We start from the raw sequence: 18,680 nt of genomic DNA, 5'->3' as shown, positions 1-18,680 counted from the left end.
GTGCTTGATTATTAGGGCTACAGCAGCTGTTTCTTACCCAGTTCATAAATGCAGAAAGAAACCTGGATGGTGAATGGTGATCCCATTCTCCTTAACAAGATAGGTACAGGAGCAGAAATGGTTTCCCTATATGTGCTTCAGAGAGTGTAACTGTTCTGTAACTGAACTTGGTGTAGGAACAATATGTACATGGGTCAAGCTGTTCCCATATGAGGTTTCAGTTTTATCTAGCAGTGAGTTTGTGGCCTTGTCTCATGCCTAAGCCTAACACTCTAGACTGTAGGGTGAAGAGACTGAAGGGCTAGAAGATGAAGACAGTGATTTATCCTGGCTTTGTCTGGCTAGCTGTGATGGCAGTGATATATAACATTGCATCTTGGGGCAAGTTTAGTGACCCATTAAATTGTCCAGAGCTCCATTTAGAGAAAACTTTGAGCCAGCAGAGCTGTCAACACTTTTTTTTTCTTTTTTTATTAAGATTCTGCCTCTTAACCCTTAGAGACCGCTTATCATTCCCACCTCCAAGAAAAGACAGAGTTAAGCCTGAGGTCATTGCTTAGAGGACACCCTTAGGGCTATCTGATCCAGGGAGGGCCTCTTGGCCTCTCTCAGCATCCATTCCATTAGCACATTTCTCTGCTGACAGATGATGCACAGCGCTCTCGAGCTAGCACGGCTCTCAAATAGCTGTGCAAAGAAGAGTAAAGAAGCTCAAATGTCTTATAAGATAGGGAGGCCATGAAAGATGAGACTATCACTTATTATCACCAGCTTTTTTTTTGGGGGGGGGTGACATTTTTTTTTGTTAAATTTTGTTTATTTGAGGAGGATGAACGTGCCACATTAAGTAGATGTAAGTGACAACCTGCATGGGCTGGTTCTCCCCACCACATGGGTACCAGAGATTAAACTCAGCACCTGTACCCCGCTGAGGGATCTCCTTGCTCCAAGGATGATTTATCATCTAACCAAATAAGAAAAGAACACTGCTTTCTATTCTCACCATGATTTGGTCTCAGTAAACCTTACTTTGTCAGCCACTCACTTGGCTGCAACTTAAAGACAAAAATCGTGTTCCTGTATAGAGGTTGGCACAACTAGAAATGCATCGCGCTGAAATAACTAAAATTTTAATGATTCAGTGTCTTGGATTTGCTTTAACGCAATTATGGAAGGAAGACAGAACTGGATGGAAGTGTAGATGAAACAAGACTGGCCATGAGCTGAAAACAGCTAAGCGAGCTGGCGTGGCAATTTGTCAATTATTTTCCTCTAGGTTTGTATGTGTTCACTATTTCAAAACAAAGTATTTATATTGGTGTCTTAAGCAAGGCAAAATACTGAAAGAGTGGCACAAACCCACGAAGCAGCATCCTTTCCCTGAGCACAGAGCTACTGTTGTGTTTTGTGGCCAGACCATGTGACTTAACTTTAACTACGGAGAATCATAGACGCCTGTAGCATGCCTGACGGTAAAAGATCCTCTCTGCTTTCCCTCCTCGCTGCCTCCAGGCTGGCTGGAAAAAAATATAGTGAAGAACTCCAAGCTCTTAATCTGCCGGGGCCTAAGTGAAAGAGCTGGGACCTTGGAATTCCTTCAAGGCTCAGAACCACCTCCTCCCCTCTACTGACGGACATGTGGCAGACGCTGGCATAGCTGAGCAGATTTTAATGTTATTGCTGATGTAAAATGCAGTGTTTGATTGTCCGTGATCTGAAAACCAGATTTTAAGTATATGTGCTTCAGAACCAGGAGACCCTGGGTGGTTGTTTGACTTCTTAGGGACTGCAAAGCTTTAATTAACCACCTCTGAGGATGGTAATAGAAGCAGCGTCTCTAGAGTGGCCATTATATGTGCGGTGCTGTTCTAAGTGCTTTGCCTGCATTAATGTTTTCTAATCGCACAGATCATGAGGGAGAAACTCCTCTTGTTCCAGTGTTGGAGAAGAGGAAACTGAGAAAAGGAGTGACTTGCCTAAACAGTTACAAGCAACAGAGCCCAAATCCAGATCCAAGCCTCCTGTCTCCTAAGCTGTCTCTTCTCCGGCCGCCAATACTGGCTGAGCACTGCAAGGCTCAGGATGTATCACCAGCAGGAGTGCTGGACCCCCACTCTGTGGAGGAGTGCACTGGACAGGAAAAGCTCCAAAGTCTGTGTGGCCGCTGCCCACATAAAGCATTCTCCAGAGAGCAGAGTTAATGGTGGTGCCCTTGATCATCAGGGCTTCATCGGCTGAATGATTTTTTTGTCCATATTTTCTTGCTTGCTACTCAACCTTGGTCTGTCCTGCACTTGGCACAGTAGGAAGTATTTGTCATATGCTCCTCCTGCACCTCCCATCCCTACACCTCTAGTCAGCCTATTCTTTCTAGTCCCTCTCCATGAGTCCACCTCAAAGCCAGAGCGTATGAGGTCACAGAGTCACATAAATGAGTACTCATTCTTCAGATGTTTTCTAGCTTTCTGACCCTATTTGCCTGCTGTAGATACAGCCTGCTCTCAACAGACAGGAGCACTGAAGGGAGATTTTTTTTTTCTCTACCTAGGTCAGGGCTTTCAACTGTATTTATAAAGATGTTGTAAGAGCTATCTGAGAAGATAGATGAGTGAGGAATATAGAGAACATTGGTTGTGTGGGGCTCTAAACTTCTAACACCACTTCTATGATGTAAATATTTTTATTTCCTCAGATGTGGGGATGAGATGAGAGCCATTCCCAAGCAACAAAGACATGGCTTGGGCTGAGCCCAGTACATTTCTATCACACTATCCCTAGGCCTACACCTGGAAGCTTTTAACCATAGTACAATCTTCTGCAAGTCCAGACCTTAAAGGCTTCAGCATCCAGCCTCTATCTGCTAACCTAGGCCTAGAATTTCAACCTCCAAGACTTACTGCTGAATAAACTCATCCTTTCTAGTTCTTTCTGAACTCTCACTGGCTGGTTCAATTTAGCTATTCTGGCCTAAACTTCTCTCTAAGATGATTGATTCAAACTGGTTTCTCTTGGCTTCTGACTAAATTGCTCTGCCTGGAAAAATTGCCTCTGAGCTCCACAAGCTGAACTGGACTGCACTGCACGAACTGAACTGCACTCAACTGTACTGTATCCTGAACTCTACTGTACTGTCGCCAACAACTCCTCTGTGCTGTCTCCACCAGCTCTCTTGTGCGTAAAAAGCTTCTCTTTCCTGTCTGTCCTGGTGAGGGTTGGGTTTACCCTATCTCTGACTCATTCTGTCAGATCTTTCTCTGATTTGTCACTTTGTCTGCCCCTCAATTAGATGTCATTGTTTGGGATTAGAAATGTGCACTTAATTCCAGCCAGAGGGATTACACTGTGTTGTGTCTACATTCCAGCCAGAAGGATTAAAGGTGTGTTTCCCAGCCAGAGGGACTAAAGGTGTGTACTAAGGCTGCGTCTGTATTCCAGCCAGATCACACAGATGTGATCCTTTGCCAGAGCAGCCATGTTGATGGATTAAAATTCCTCTACACTCTGAAACCAAGCCCACTTTATCTTCTCTATGTAAGATGGCATGTTGAGAATTCTAATACTGAGAAAAAAAGGAGCCTTTGGAGCTACTTTATTTCACAAACTTCCCAGCCCCCGCCATTTCTATCTAGGAGGACCAGAAATCATAAAGGAGCTCAGCTGGCTCTCCTAGCTCCCACCACTAAATCTCTATGCTTCAAAGCCAAAGACAGTTTTAGCAAAATGGCTTGTGTGGAGTAAGGGGCTGTGGTTGTTGCTCCCTGTACAGGTCCTGTGGTCCTGGCTCTTATAGAGTCTTACACAAAGTGGTCACTGAAGGAAGTGGGATGGCTGGGTGGCATAATGTCTATTAGTCTGGGGGAGGACGCTGTCCACAATACTTACTCCTTAAGATTCAGAGAGGCGTTAGGAATTAAGAACAGAGTCTGGACCCAAACTCTAGCTCTGCCACTTCAAACCACATGACCTCATTCTTAAATCTGAGTATCCTGTACCAAGAACAATACTATTTCCTCTCAGGATTCCTCTGAGGATTGGGTGAGTTAATTCTTGCAAAATCCTCAGAACCCAACATTCAGTGCTCAGTAAATGTGACTTTACATTAGGTCCTTTTGTCGTTGGTACTCTGGCCAGGCACCTCCTCGCCCCGATACCTCTAAGCACAATTCTTTTTTCTTCTCTGTACTTTGCCAAGTATTTTTCTCAGACCTCTGGCAAAACTGTAATGACATCCTTCCCATACCACTCCCCAATCAGGTTAGTTACTAGAAAATAGTAATCTTTGAAATCAGCATAGATTTCCTGCTTTAAGCTGGTTTGCACTGTGGCAATGGTAGTTGCAGCTGTCTCTCCCTCTCACCTTCTGGATCCTTTGGGTCCGACATCTCATCCATCTTTGTTTTCCATGAGCCTGGTCCACATCAGGTGTTTTCTGCAGGATCAGCATTGTCCTCTCTTTTTCCTAAGATGAGAATGAGGGAGACTAGGCTAGTTTCAGAGGATCTCTGATAGTCATGACTGTGAGGCTCTGGGAACTCAGGGCATGAAAAGAAAAATGGAATAGTGGCAGCTCTTCACAGCAGTTCAATGGTGGTGTATTCTTGTTTGTCATTTCCGTTTTCACCACATGAAAACCAGATGTGAACACCTTTCATATGTCTGAAGCAGAATTTGAACCTGGGAGTGCCTCCTAATCTTGTGCTCTTTCCACTCTTCAAGGTAGTGAGGGAAGCCAAGATGCAAACATGCCCTATCCCCCAACCCTTTTGCACACTGCCTCTCTTGTCTGTCTTGCTGTCTGTTCTTCCATCAGCCTCTCTAGTCCTATCTTCCTCCTGAGTTGATTTACTTATCACCTAGCCATTTCTCTTTATTAATATAATAACATGACTCAGTGCCATTTCCGCTACTGAAATAAAATTCCCTAGCAAGAGTAACTTATCAGAGGAAGGGTTTATCTTGGTTCACAGTTCCAGGACACAGTCCATGGCTATAAGGAAAGCACAGTAGCAGGAGCTTGTGCACTGAATCATATCTATAGTCAGGGACAGAGTGGGATGAATACATGTATACATGTGTGCTCATTTTGCTGTCTTTACTCTTACACAGTTCAGGATCCTCTACATAGAGAATGATGTCATCTACAGTGGGCAGGTCTTTCAATCTCAATTAATGTAATCAAGATAGTTATCAATAGACAGTGCCCACAAGCCAATCTGATATAGACCATCACTCATTAAGACTCTGTGTTGTAACCTGCTTAACCCACTTAAACTCTGTAGCCCCTCCATTGAGACCTGCTTTAGTTCTTCACATAACTGTAGATGTGTTAACACCTGCTATCGCCTTTAGCATATCAGAAGCCATTTTGCCTCCAAATCTCCATTTTGATTATAAGGTGAAATAGAGTTCAGATTCTCAGGCCTTAACTACCTGAGACCAGAATACAATTCAATAGTTCAATGCTTGCTGCTTAGAGTAAAACAATAGATGATAAATACATGTTCTGCTTGAGTTAAAGATAAATGTAAGTTCTATTAGGGTTAAGACTGTAACATCCTATGTTTCTTTTTCCTGGAATGGTGGGGAACTGGAAAGTCCCCAAGCCAATATCCTAGCCAATCAACTTAAAATTCTTTATCTAGCTACCTAAATACAATACACTGGAACAAAATGGACTAGGTTCAGCTAGTCAAAATGCTGTACTGCTGCCTCCCCCACCTTGCTTTCCTATACCTGGTTACCTGGGGTTACAGTTTTTCATATAAAAAGCCTGACTTAGAAACAGACCAGAGTGACTGTCTGGTTCCTGAACCCAGACCAGTCCAGTTTTGTCCAGCGTTCAATAAACTTCCATCACTCTGAGTCTGATGTTTGAGTGGTCAGTATGTGGCTATCCCTGAACCCATAACATCTGTATTGGCCAGTTTTATGTCAACTTTAGAGTCATAATTGAAGAGGGAACCCTAGTTGAAAAAATGCATCTATAAAGACCCAACTATAAGGCATTTTTTAAGTTAGTGATTGATGGGGGCGGGCCCAGCCCATGATGGGTGATGCCATCCCTGGGCTGATGGTTCTATAGTCTATAAGAGTAAGCAAGCCATGAGGAGCAAGCCAGTAAGCAGCATCCCTCCACGGCCTCTGCATCAGCTTCTGGCTCCTGCTTCCAGGTTTCTGCCTTACTTGAATTCTTGTCCTGCCTTCCTTTATGATAAACTGTGGCATGGAAGCGTAAGTTGAATAAACCCTTTCCTCCCCAAGTTGTTTTGGTCATGATGTTTCATCACAGCAACAGTAACCCTAACTAAAACAAGACTCCTTTCCCAGGTGATTATAGACTGTGTCAAGTTGACAATTAAAACTAATCACACCACACTTAAGCATTCATATATTCCTACTGTCTTGTTTGCCAGCATGGGGCTGGATGCTTCTGAGATTGGGAATTTGGCTGAGCTCAAAGGGGCCGTCACATCTGTATCGTCAGCTGCTTTCATAGAAACATGGGGTGTAGAGCAAAGGATGTGAGATGGGGCAGTGCAGAGCAGTATGTCAGATATTTGTGATGAAAAGGCCATCAGTCACCTCTCCTGGCATTTAGTCTTAACAAAGAGCAGGTCATTTTGAGTTAAGGCGAAGTCTTCCCTTACAAAATGATTTGTGAGCAAAAGCCACAAGAGTCTACACGGAGAAGACACAGCATCCCACACAGAACAAGAGCAGAAGCATAGGATCTGAGGCCGAGGCATGGCTGGGCCATTGAAGAACAAGGATGCTATTCTGGCTGCAAAGGAGAACAGCTAGTGAAGAGAAGAAAGAGCTTGTGGAGGTTTGGATGTGCACGATCTCCCACACTAGCGCTAGCGTGGAGGCTTAACCTAAAGGGAATGGAATAGTTTGAGGTGTTGTGAGCAGTTAAATGCCTAATCTGACTCACATAGTAAAAGTACCTATGTAGGCATGGTTCCTGGGGAGATAATTCAGGGGGTAAAGAGCTTCCCTTGCAGACACAAAGACCTGATTTTGAACCCCTAGCACCCATTTAAAAGCTGAGGCAAGTGACAGGTGAATCCGGGGGTTGGCTGGCTAGCCCTCTTAGCCAGAACACGATAATCCAGGTTCAGTGAGAGATTCCATCTAGATGGGGATAACACACATACACACACACACACACACACACACACACACACACACACTCACACACAGCTTACACTATGAACAGAGGTAGAAACGAGAACACTGCACTTAAAGAACACTGCACTCTTCTGGGCAAGGGCATAGAGCTCAAGAATTAAGGTCATAGTTTAAGCCTCAAACTAGGAAATAGATCTTAATTATGCCTCTTACTGGTTATATGGACAATGAGCAAATGATGTGATTTCTTTGAGTCTCAGTTTCCTCATATGTATATACATCTCGTTAAGTTTTTATCATGATCTACTAAATAAAAAAAAAAAAAAACAAAACACAATGCAACAGGTGCCGTGCCTGGGTTTGAGGTTATTGAAATTGCCATGCATATAATCTGCTGTCTGAGCAAGAGGTGATGGTTTGTCAGCACAGCGTGATGATGGATCCTATTTGGTGAACTTTTTTGTAGGTAAATCCAGACTTGCCAACAGTATACGTGTGGGATGAAAAGAGAGAAAAGTTTAACCTCATATCACAGATGAGGAAACAAAGAAATGCTGCTACCAAAGTTTCAAACAACTTTTAAAACAATAATTATAGCTAAAACAGTTTAACATTTACAAAAGTAAAAAGATATAAAAAATACCTATGTAATTAACTTTTTGTTTTATCTGTTTTCTTTAATCCTTATCTTTATGCATATATTTGCATTATATATGTATATACATATATACATATGTTAAAATCTGCCTACATTTTGCAGTCTTATTGGGGATATAAGTAATTAATACAATTTGAGTACATGACCTTAAGTAAATGACATAATCTCTCTGTGCCACTGTTTTCCTCCTCTATGTGGAAGGGACAATAACCATACTCAACTGCTTAGGTTTTATTAATGACTAAACATAAGGCACATGTAAGGTATGAGTATATTTAAGTTAGACAGCATGGTTCCTCGATATGCAGACACACTGTGAAATAATTACTGCAATCTAGTAATATTTCAGTTATCTTCTCAAGACTTACCTCACTATCTGCCAAAACATGTAAGATTTACTCCCTTAGCAAACTGCAGTTATTATTAGCTGTAGTCACCACGCTACATCTTAGCTATCCTAAACTATTTATCTTATCTTTTCTTCCACTAAAATCCCCTTTATCCAGCCCTCAGCACCTTCCAAAAATTCTCTTCTCTGTTCCTATGAGTTTCGCCTTTTGAAGTTCTACCTATAAGTGAGATTATGTAGGGTCTGTCTCTCTTTGGCTTATTTCACTTGGCATGATGGCATAGGTTCATCCATGCTGTCAAAATGGCAGGATTCCATATCTTGGCTGTTAGATTCTGCAAAGATTTTTTTTTTTTTTTTGTACAGCAAAAGAAACAGTCGGCAAATTGAAAAGGAGTCTACAGAAGGAAAGAAATTATTTGCAAACTACATATATGATGGAGGCATGAAATGTTTAAATATATCATAGAGAATTCATATACCTCAATAGAAAAAACAGAAATAAAAAGGGGCAAATGACATTTTACAAAGAAGACATAGGAAGGGTCAACAAATATGTAAACATACTTCCAACACCACTAAGTGTTAGAGAAATTTACATGAGGATCATAATGAGATGTTAATCCATACCCTTTAAGATATCTACTATTAAAAACTCAAAAGACTAGTGTTGAAGGGAATCTTTGTGCACTGTAAGTGAGCTTACAAAATTACAGAAAACTATGAAGAATCTCCTCCACCCCCTAAAAAATTAAAAGCAGAATTACTCTATGTTCCAGAAATTCTAATTTTGAGCATATTTCCAAAAGAAATGAAATTAGTATCTCATAGAAATATATGCATTCTTGTGATCATTGCAGCATTATTCACAATAGCAGGTGTGATCCTTAAATAATTATAATTGCTTCTGTACAATTTTACATTCTATAAAAGAGAAGAATGCGACACTTCATGACCCTAGCCAGGGCTCATTGGCTAAATGTTAAGGAAATTAATGTGCTCAATACAATTTACCCTCCAGGATATAAACCAAACTTAGAATTCCCATTTTAAGTTGGGAAGAAAAAATACAATCCTGAAATCAGCCACTACAAACAAGAGCCTTGGGGGAGTATAAAGTCATTCATTTCATTTTACTCACTACCAAACTTCTTTAAGTGAGCCCATGTATAAGCATCTCCATAAGTAGACTGGTAAGTAGGTCCCACCTTACTTTGAGGAGATCACAGTGTCGCAGGGGAGCTCAAGTTGCTGTAATTGGTTTAAATAACTGAAGGCTGTAGAGTAATAAGTGCACATGTTACCATGGAGGGTAACTCAGAGAGCTAGGGAGATGTCCACAGAGGGGCAATGATCTTCTTTGCCCAACACTTTAGATGAGGCACAGAAGAGACTTAGCTCTATTGGCTCTTAGCACCCTGGGGACTTGTGTTGTTTGTTCTGGCTGCTTTTCTGAAAGGGACAGAAGCATGTTTAGGACAGAAGTATGAAAGGACAGTGTATGTTTAGATAACATGACGCTGATACAGATATCCAGTATGGTCCAAGATAGCTAAGACTGAACATTGGTGGGGCTCTGAGTCAGGAAAAAAAAAAAAAGGCTGACATTGAATGTTCAGGGAACCCAAAATTCAACAGTGATTTAACCAGTTATATAACTATTCCTTGCAAAATGCTACTTTTGTGTGATTCTGAGGTCAGAGGTGAAAGCCTTCACCAGCCTGCCTGCTTGAATTTGCCTGTGGGCTTATGTGCCTACTTCCATTGGCCTGTGTGTACCCATCTGTGTGTGGCCTATGTAAACGGTCATATGCCTGGATGCCTCCTGGCATCACCTGCCTAGCAGCCTGTGTGTTAGTAAATAAAATATGTCTTATCTGCCTTTTCCTCCTCATGTTCTCTTCAACCTCCAGACTCCTGCATCCCTCCTCCACTCCTGGCTTTGGGGCTTAGATCTCCTACTTTCTGACTGCAGTGTGTTATCTGTGATTCTTGGCACCATCCGGGAACCTGCTTCAGAGCCTACTGGATGAGTGTACTGTAAATTTTTTTTAAAAAAATGACTCGAACAGAGGCAGGCAAAGATGTTGAGCTGGTATTTACATGTTGGGCATGTAAATCTTTTTGTTAGGGAGGTGGAGATTACAGATAATTTTTCCTGATACTTGACAAGTTCCTCATCTAACATCCTGGGATGGTCAGGACATGGAAGATGTTCTTGGTATTCCAGTGAGAAATATTTCACAATAGAGAATTAGAGACTAGGATAAGCATTGGCTAAGCTGGTGGAGTGAAGGTCTAACAAGTTACTGCTTAGAGGTTGCAAAATGCAAACATGCTAGGATCCCAGCTGTCTTGGTTTCTTTTCCCCTTACTGTGATAAAATACTCTGACAAAATCTACTTAAGAGAGAAGGGGTTTATACTGGCTAAAGCCTTAAGGGTACAGCCCATCAGGCAGGGACGTCAGGGTGGCCAGAGCCACATTGCATCCACAGTCAGGAAAAACAGCCATGAAGGCAGGCTTACCTCATTTGTTTTATTTTATACAGTCCAGGAGCCTCTGTCCAGGAAGGAATCTGTCCTCAATTAAGATGAGTCTTCCTACTTCAATTAGCATAAAGATACTCTTCTATGGGCGCTTGGAGACCCAGCTCCCAAGGGATTCTAGATTCTGGCAAGCTGAGAGTTAGTACTAACCATCACACACCAAGGGAGCTTCTTCCAGGCTTAGCGTTTGCACAGCCAAAGCAGCTGATTTACAGACTCTTCATCTAGAAACCAGTTTAAAAAAAAAAAATACGCCTCAGTTGCTATCTGCCTGTATTCCGTTATCACCAGTGGAAGGTGGGGGGTTTCTGCTTCCAATCTTAAACAAATGCTTTTCATTGACATAACAGAACTCTGCAACACACACACACACACACACACACACACACACACACGAGTACCTCAGAAATGTGATCCCACCTTCTTTCCTTCCATGGAGAGAGAATTTCAGGGAGGTGGAGAGGAGTTAGTGCTATAGAACTGACCATAGCTTCTTCAGGTCATCTCTGAGATGGGGATTTGCACGCTCTACTGACACTAACACTTTTCTATTTCCACCTCTAGGACACTGTTGTGTTTGGCCTGACATCTTCATGCCCGAGCGGCTCAAAACACCGATGCCATCTATTCAGCCACACTCTGAGAGCATGCTTTATAGTGAGCTGCCCCAGCAGGGTGGGAAGAGGGGATGGATTCCGATCATCATACTGAGAGTTAACAGTTATTCTGTGTGTTATCCATGGGAGATTTAATCCTCCTGGGAAAAGACAGAAATTATAAAGTAATCATATACATACGTACATGCAAACATACATATGTATCTTCAAAAACACAGGTATAAACATTATAGATAGATAGATAGATAGATAGATAGATAGATAGATAGATAGATATCAGAGTTTATACAGACTTGGTATACCTTCACTGTACCAGCTTAGCCAGTGCTTATCCAAGTCTCTAATTCTTTATTTTGAAATCTTTTCCTTGGAATACCAAAAACGTTTTCCATCTCTTGACCATCCATTCTCCAGACTTTAGATGAGGAACTTGGTAAGTGTCAAGGAAAAAAAAAAGAAAAAAAAATTATATATATATAGAGAGAGATTATGGTGACTATATTTTTGCACATTTGTGTTTCTCAGACTTTTTATATTATGGTTTTTTAAGTTTAAAAAGTATGTAAAAGTAAATATATACTAAAATAGCAACTTCACTTGAAAGTTGTGGTGTGTAAAACAGTACGATGAAACCACTTAAAATTATTTCTTAGATGAACAGTGTGGGCATGAAAAAACATTCATGGTACGATGAGAAGTGAGAAAAACAAGTTAGGAAGCAGCAGGGACAATGCGGTACTATTTTTGTAAAAACAGCTATCTAAATGAAAGACTGAACACCAAAGTTTCAACTGTCGCTTTCTTTGAAAGTTGTTGAGATTATAGGTGACAATTTTATTTTGCACATTTGTGTTTTTCAGACTTTTTAATATTATGTTTTAAAAAATTATGTAAAAGTAAAAATAATATGTAAAGTGCCTGATACCATTTCAAAAAATGATAGCTTCCTCCCACATTCACTTAAAGTGATTTGACTTCCTGATTTGAATAGAGAAGTTACATCCACTATCTTACAAATATTAAAGTGGAAATTCTCCCCCGACCTCAGTCTTCCATCCATCTTCCCATTTCTCACAGGCAGCCAGTGTTAACCATTTCTTACAGGTCCTTCTGGGCAACGTGAGTGCTTGTGCCAGCACACACACAAAGCTGTGCTCATTCACTGCTTCGTATGTAGACACCGCCTTTCACGCCCCTTTATATTTTTCTCTCACACTCTATGTCACTTTTGCTCTTGATTGGACCCTAAATGCCCTCCAAAAGACCACATGGTAAAGGCTGGGTCCTTAGTCCGGGGTTATGTGGGAGCATGGTGGAAACACCAGGTGTTAAGTCCCACCGGGAGGCCTCTAAGTCCTTAGGAGTGTGCATCCTGGAATCAAGGATTCCCTCCTCTTCCTCTCTCACTCCCTGAGCCTGCAGTAAGCTGTTTGTTGTGCCATGTGCTTTCGCTATGGAGTGCTGCCTCACCACAAACTTAAAGACAAGGCCAAGCAGCCATGAACTAGAATTTCTGAAACTGTGAGCCAAAATAAGTTATAAGTCGTCTTGTGCGTTTGCTATAGTAATGAGAAAGCGGCTGCATAGAGAGACACTAGAAAATTGTTTGTCTGCTCTTTGATCACCTCTCCCTGGTAGGGTGGCCTTACTAGGCCACAGAGAAAGAGGATCCAGACAGTCCTGATGAGACCTGATAGGCTAGGGTCAGATAGTAGGATAGGAGGTCCTCCCCTATCAGTGGACTAGGAGAGGGGCATGGAGAGGGGGAAGAGGGAAAGACGGTGGGACCTGGAGGAGATGAGGGAGGGGGCTACGGCTGGGAAACGAAGTGAATAAATTGTAATAAATAATAATAATGATCAAGAAAAAAAGAAAGTGTTTAACTTACCAGGACTAAACCAGTCTCCTATTGGTAGAGTTAAAGGGAAGTCAGCTACAGATACAAGGAGCATCTTGGTCTCCTCTGGGTTTAAAATGACCACCCTTTTCACAGGCACTGGACAGATGTCTCAGCATCTGAGGTTGAGAAATCACACCTACATTAAAAACATCTTTTTAATCTTTTTTTTTTTTTTTTTTCCAATGCCAGGGTCAGCTTCATTCTGGAGATAGTCTTGTCTAGACTCTAAGACTCATAAGCTATGTATTTGACGATCTGCTCCTCTGAGGTCCTCTGTCCATTTTGGTGTGTATCTTATCTCTGTCTCCCATCCTAAGTCTTCTCTGGAGAAATTCATGCCTCATACATTCAATAGTTCATTCTCTTGCCTTAATTTTTCTGCATCCCTTTTTCCATCCTGGAGGACCTGAAACCGTGAGGACTATAATATTGTTTCTCAGTCTCAAACTTGGATGACAAATAAGGTTCAGTGGGTGACAAGGGACCAGGTCAGAGGTCTTTTTGGTAGTTAGTTTTTGTCAACTTGACACCGACTACAGTCTCCTGGGAAGAGGGAACCTCAGTTGAGAAACCATGCCCGTCATACTGGCCTGTGGGTATGTCAGTGGGGTGTTTTCTCAGTCACTGATTGATGTGAGAGGGCCCAGTCCATGTGGGCAGTGCTATCCCTGGGCTGTGGTCGTGGGTTGTATAAGATAAGCAAGTCATAAAAGCAACCAATCAGCAAGCATCATTCTGCCATGGTCTCTGCTTCAGTTCCTGCCTCCAGGTTCCTGCCTTGAGTTCCAGCAGTGCTATCTGATAGTGAACAACTCCCTTTTCCCCCAAGTTAATCTTGGTCATGGTGTTTATTATATTAACAGAAATCTGCTAGGCACAGTCTTAGAACCAAGGAAGATGGTTGGAGATATGGATGGGAGGGGCTGGATGAGGAGAGCTTACCTGACAGTTGGTCTTTGCGATGGAAAGTCTTTGCTGGTAGCTCAGGGAGGTAGTTGAAACCTAAGCCAATAAAAATGGTTTAATCTTGAGCTCATGTGGGAAAGAGAGATTCCTTGGGGTAGAGGGTGAACTTCTTCAATGAAATTGATGTAGAGTGCATATTTACTAACATGAAGCAGTCAACTGGGTTCTACAGTCTCTTCATATTGGGGTCATGCCACTGTTGCTAGGGTCACTATGTCGTGCTGAACTTTTCATCTTTACCACCACTGATTTCTGTAGTATTATCCAATCCTGTGAGGTTTTTGGTTTCCCCCAGGACCTCTCCCTGCCCCCACCGCACTTAGCCTATAAAACCAGAGGGCAAGTCCTTGAAAGTAACAGTTTAAACTGGGGTAGTCACAGATGCAGGCAATCTGGTTAGAGTGACACACAAGAGATGTTTAATCAATGTTGTCTGAACTAACTGATCAGGGTCAATGAAAGCCCTCTGCAGAACCACAAGGGGAGCCATGTACCCTCGCTCACTGGAGATAATGGCCTCAGAAACAATTATCAGCCTAATTTCTTTTTACATCAATGCAGATTTGATGCCTGGTAATATATGTGTTGTACCTTTAATGGCCTTTTAATGATGAAGAGGATCAAAAGCATTTTAGATCTGAACCTGCACCATTAGTCTCCATTCCAGAAATTCACTGTAATTACTGCAGCTGCTTCTCTGAGCCCCGAAAGAATGACGAGTTTCTGTGACTGTATCTGCTCAGTTAATCACAGTCATCCCAGAGCCTGGGTTGATGCTGGTTCCAGGAGGTGGTTGCTGAAGGTGGAGGAGGACAGAGGAGAGTGATGGCAGGACTGACGTGATGAAGGGCTGAGTCATTCTGGGCTGAGTGTCAGGATCCCTCAGCCATGGTCCTCTCTTCTGTTTTCATAAAGCATTCCCGACTTTGAGTGATACCTGGGTTGCTGCAGAACCTTTTGGGTTCTCTATTGGCTATAGAGAGGATTTGTGATAAATTTGCAGTCCATCCCATTACATTATGAGTGTCCATCAGAAGCCGGTGAGGTTAAGAGGCATGTGACTGACACTGTGTGCTTCTTAGGACCAATAGATGAGTGTAGACAGGCAGAGCTCAGTGTGTAGCTCTCACAAAAAAAGGGCAAATGCTCAGGGAGAATGGTATTTCCTGGGAGTGGAGGTTGGTTGGTTCCTGTGCAGCTTACCTTTGGACCCTTATTTCCAGGATCCACTGCCTGCCCTTCCTGTACCCAGGAGGCTGATCACAGTATCTATCACCCAGGCTCTTCTGTTCTGGCTTCCAGTTGGCTTTAGTCATAGGGAGGATAGGCAGCAGATTCAATGTATCATGAGGGTGTTTCTTCCCCAACCCTCTTCCCCCTCTGGCGTGGGGGCTCTGCTGGCAGATGGATCTCCTGCCACGATAGATCCTATCAAGAGGTACTGTCCTGTCTCCAGCTCTCCCTGGGCTCTGGTAACACGGTTTCTTCTCTTTGTTCCAGGAGTAGAGGTGTTGTGAGATTCTGTTAGTGCTGACCCGTGGATTCCTCAATATCCTAACTGAGGAATAAGAATATTCTGATGTAATCCTTGTCAAAAATTAAAACCCCAGCTGGATTGCCTCTGCTGGAAACCCTGATTAATACAATGCGTGTGTAAGAGACTGATGAGTGTTATCCATCTGGCTTCTCTTTCCTGTACACAAGAAGACATCACTTGAACAGCAAACATCTCTCTACTGCCTCAAACCCCTTCCCTTCAGTCCCCACTCTCTAGCTCATGTGTTGAAGGTTCTGGTTCCAGTTCCTGGGGCTGTTCCAGAAGGTGACAGGAATATACAGGATAAGAACAAGAGGAGGCAGCCCAGCAGGGGCTTGCCTTTGACATACCTGTCCTGTCCGTGTCTCCTTCCTGTGTTGCTCTGCTTCTAGATTTCCATAAGATGAGCAGCGGCTCTGTGATGTTCTGTTCACCCAGATCAAAGCAATGGATCCAACCAACTAGGAGTTGAACCTTCTGAAACAGTGAGTCAACATAAACTTACCCTCTCCTTCAGCTGTTTTTCTTGGGTTTTCATGATGAAAGGTTTGACTAACCCAATTACCTGTTTCATTGTCCTTTACAGACAGGTTGAGGCTCTGCCGCTCAGTTCTGACCAGTGGGGCCGTATAGGATGTGTCTACACCTGACTATGAAACTCCCATAGCTTCCTCCAGCTGTGCTTAAAATTACAACAACTGAGTCTGGACAAGTCCTGGATCCCCAAGTCACTGACTGAAGGAGAATTGCTCAATTGGATGTAACGGTGATGCCAGCGAAAAGCACAGCTTTACTGTGTTCTGTCACTGAGATTCTGAGGTGGTATGGCAAGGCAGCTCTGGTTAGTTACCCTGACTTATGTAGTAAAGGTTTGGAATGAAAGACTCCCTAGGCCAGTGGTTCTCACTCTTCCTAATGCTGTGACCCTTTAACACAGTTTCTGTTGGGGTGACCCCAACCATAAAATTATTCCATTGCTGCTTCATAACTATAATTTTGCTATTGTTATGAATCAGACTGTATCTATCTGATATGCAGGGTATCTGATATAGGACTCCTTTGGGGTCACAACCTACAGGTTTCAAACCATTGACATAGAGTGACAAAGTTCTCAAGAAGTAAATACAAGGAAGCATGTGATCTCCAGCAATGAGAGTTCACTGAGAGCGTAGCATTACTGCACTGTGAACAGAAAAAGGATCTAAAATCAGAGCTCTAGACTTTAAATTCCCACTTCTTGCTCTGTGATCTTGGACAAATTACCTTATCTTTCTAAGTGCTGATTTGTAAATCAGGGAGCGTCTTCCGTGGGCAGATGGTTTGCATAAGAGAAGGTTCCTTTATCTACGCGCCCCCCCCCCCGCTCTGAGTTCTAATCTTGACTCCTCTAGCAAAACTGGTAGATAATTTCAGTTGTAGGAAGGTTTCAACTTTCTAGTGGCCTTCCCTAAACTCACCCTGCAGAACTGGCTGGCTGGGAAGTTTGTCTTTGGGGCTCAGCCTTTATTCTTTCACTTCTCTGCCAGCACAGCTGGCTTAGAGACAGAAATGCTGGACCAAGGCTTTTACATCGAGGCACAGAAAGGCCTTAACATTTTCCAGGCACCAGTGTTATAACCTGGAAAGCTTTAGCCAGGAATCCTCCAGCATGAGTCAGAGGCATCAGAAGACGATGAAGAGGAGGACTGTGGGAAAACCTGCAACCATCCAGGTGAACCTTACTGTGGGGACTCAACCAAGCCAGTGAGCAGCGCTGGGGAGACAACCAACAGGCGCGCACCATCTGTTTGCTCTACTCTTCAGCATTTCATTGCAGGGGATGAAAACTCATAAGCAGCACACTTGTTTCCTGGGTGCTCGGGACGTGACTCTGGGGCTGAGTAGTCAGGAAAAGTTGGTCCTTCCTCTTGTGGGGCATTATAAACACGAGCTGGTTTAGCCCTTCCCCACCCACGCTCCCCCTCAGCAAAACAGACGCTCAGCGTCAAAGTCTAAGGTGTCTGCCATCCACCCTGAAGCACATTGCCACACATCCAGCTCTGTGCACTATTTGGAGCTTTGTAAGTGCTGTGTCATTCCCCCCCCCCCCCCCACATAGCTACATGCCTGGGCTCTAAGGCCATAAAAGAAGAAGTCTTGGAGACTGACTCCCCGCAGCACTGGTCATACCCCGTAGCCACTGGCCCGGTTGAATGTGGGGGTTTCAACAGCAGCCCCCCCCCCCCCCCCCCCCCCCCCGGCTCCATTAAGTTGTGGGAAAGAGTGTGTGAAATGATTTGCAAGCTCTGAAGGGTAAGCTTTGGCATCTCAATGAAAAACAATTCTTCTCGTACCTGAATTTCCAGTACTCAGGAGACTGAGGCAGGAGGATCACTTAGGACAGTGAGTTCCAGGATAGACTGAGCTAACAAGTAAGAGCCTTTCTCAAATAATAACAACAACAACAAGCTACCACTGCCACCACAAACCTTCTTGGAATCTAGATTTCATTGTCTCTAGGGTTTACCACAGTACAACAGCTTCGTGGAGGGGAGGAAATGCGCCCTCCCGCAGGCCCATGAATTTGAATATGTGATCCCCAGCTGCTGGTGGTGTTCTAGGAATTATGCAACCTCCCTCCTGTGAAGAAGGCATGGCTGGGGGTCTCACTGGTGGAGGACTCTGGAATCTATTGTTCAGCTTGTTCCCTGCCTGAGCTCTTTGCTCCCTACGTGAAAAACTCTTCTCCCCACCGACAAGATGCTTTCTCTCCCATCTTTGTCTTGCCAGGATGGACTTAGTAGCGATGTCTTATTACATTTTTAGGTTTACTTAGCATGTGTGTGAGCGTACATGTGCTACAGACATGTGCCACTGCGCACATGTAGAAGTTTCGGGACTACTGGAGTCAGTTCTCCCCTTCCACCGTGTGGGCTCCACGGATAGAACTTGGGTCTTCAGGCTTGGCAGCAGGTGTGTTTAGCCACTGCATCA

Source organism: Psammomys obesus, unplaced genomic scaffold (assembly GCF_907164565.1).
Source record: "Psammomys obesus unplaced genomic scaffold, mPsaObe1.curated_primary_1811, whole genome shotgun sequence".
NCBI lineage: Eukaryota > Metazoa > Chordata > Mammalia > Rodentia > Muridae > Psammomys > Psammomys obesus.
The sequence above is the reverse complement of the archived record's forward strand: the minus strand, read 5'-3'. Positions refer to the sequence as shown.